Here is a 1,741-nt window from a genome sequence, read left to right on the forward strand (position 1 = left end):
GAAGAGAAAATGAGGAGCACATTACAACGATAAACTCGATAACCTTGGAAAATGGAGCGGAATTAACTGGCCGATTATCGCACAATGGGAACACCGCAGGCGCGAAGTGCGAAGCGGCGCCGCAGCGGAACACCGCACGTACCAGCTACGCAACTGCAATCAACGCTACGGGGAATAAGAGAAGTAAAATTACCGCCGTCCGTACGTAGGTAATCGACCGCACACGCGGATTCTGCGGCGAAGGGACTAGAAAAGAAAGCGCCGTTGGCAATCAGTCGCCATTGTGGCGCGTGTCTGTCGGCACCGGCAATATCTTCCGCTATGAAACGCCTCCGTCCAGGCCGCCGCGGGTTCCTTCCGAGACGGTAAACGAGCTATAACGGAGATCCGACGCGGCTAGACGAGGCCGGTGATGATATATAGACCGCCGTTGCTTGCTTAATCGGATCTCCTTTATGTCGTTGTCGCTTTCTTTAGCGTGATAAACGCTGCGAATGACGCTCACTATCTCTCTCTCTCTCTCTCTCAGCCTGTGTGTGCGTGTGCGTGCATACGAGCTCGCGCCATCAATCTAGCTGACGTAAGTGATTGGAAACGCCTGGCTCTAGTTCGTACACAACCATGCGGATATTAATCAAGTCCTATTATCAATAGACGACCGCTCTACAATTTCCACTCATTATTCAGTCGACAGGTTCATTAGCCTGGGTAGAAGAGGGATGCAATATAATCTCATCCTATATTAACTCCGCAGCTCCCTTTGTTCCGCTGCTGGTTTTAGTGCTTCCGCGTTCGCCGTTAACCTCAACTTATATAGAACCATAATTTACCCTGAATAAGAACGAGCCGCGGGAAAAAAGCATGAAAAGGGGAAGCTTACATAACGGGACTCGTAAAGCTTTTACGTTGCACGCCGCTGCTGCGCCGTCGCCGTTGTTTTGCGGCTTAGTTTGGACGTAATTTATGACTGGCGCCGCGCCAGCGTCGCCGACGGCTGTTTGTCGCCGCATTCTACGTTATGAGCTCAGTGTTTACCTTGGACTAAACGTAGTCCGTCCGACAGAAGCGATTATACGTCAGAATGCATCCCATTATAGGTTCGGTTAGCACGTCGCTCACGTGTAGGCACTGCGGTTCGCGAATAATAACGGGCATGCGCGCACACTGAACGCACTCGCGCACTATTACACGCACGCGTACACGTGCGCACGCACGCACACGTACACTCGCGCATTTATGCACGTACACACGTACCACCAGCGCACGCACACACACGCACACGCACATACACACGCATGCACACAATGTCTCATCCGTTTCGATTTAAATGTTGCGGTCGGATAGAAAAAGATCTCGTCTGTCCGCTGGCTATCGTCTGTCCACGTCAGCCGTGAAACTGTCGTCTGCGACGTGTTGGAGTCGAAGTCGTCACTCATGCTCGCACTCATTAAGCTATTCTTATACTCATCAACGACCATTGTTGTCTGCGAGAGGCGACGTCAGAGAGGCGACGTCAGAGAGGCGACGTCAGAGAGGCGACGTCGGCGACAACGTCGGCGACAACGTTGTCTATAATAAGATGTGGCAGGCGACGTCGACAGATTTCCATAAACTCTGTCATCGTCTACGTCGTCTGGTTAGCCACTTACGAGAGAGAGAGAAAGAGAGAGAGAGAGAGAGAGAGAAAAAGAGAGAGAGCGAGGGGTGTCTTCTGGTCTGGCGTGAAGACGTAGCAGGCGAA

The sequence above is a fragment of the Priapulus caudatus genome, unplaced genomic scaffold (genome assembly GCF_000485595.1).
Source record: "Priapulus caudatus unplaced genomic scaffold, Priapulus_caudatus-5.0.1 Scaffold468, whole genome shotgun sequence".
NCBI lineage: Eukaryota > Metazoa > Priapulida > Priapulimorpha > Priapulimorphida > Priapulidae > Priapulus > Priapulus caudatus.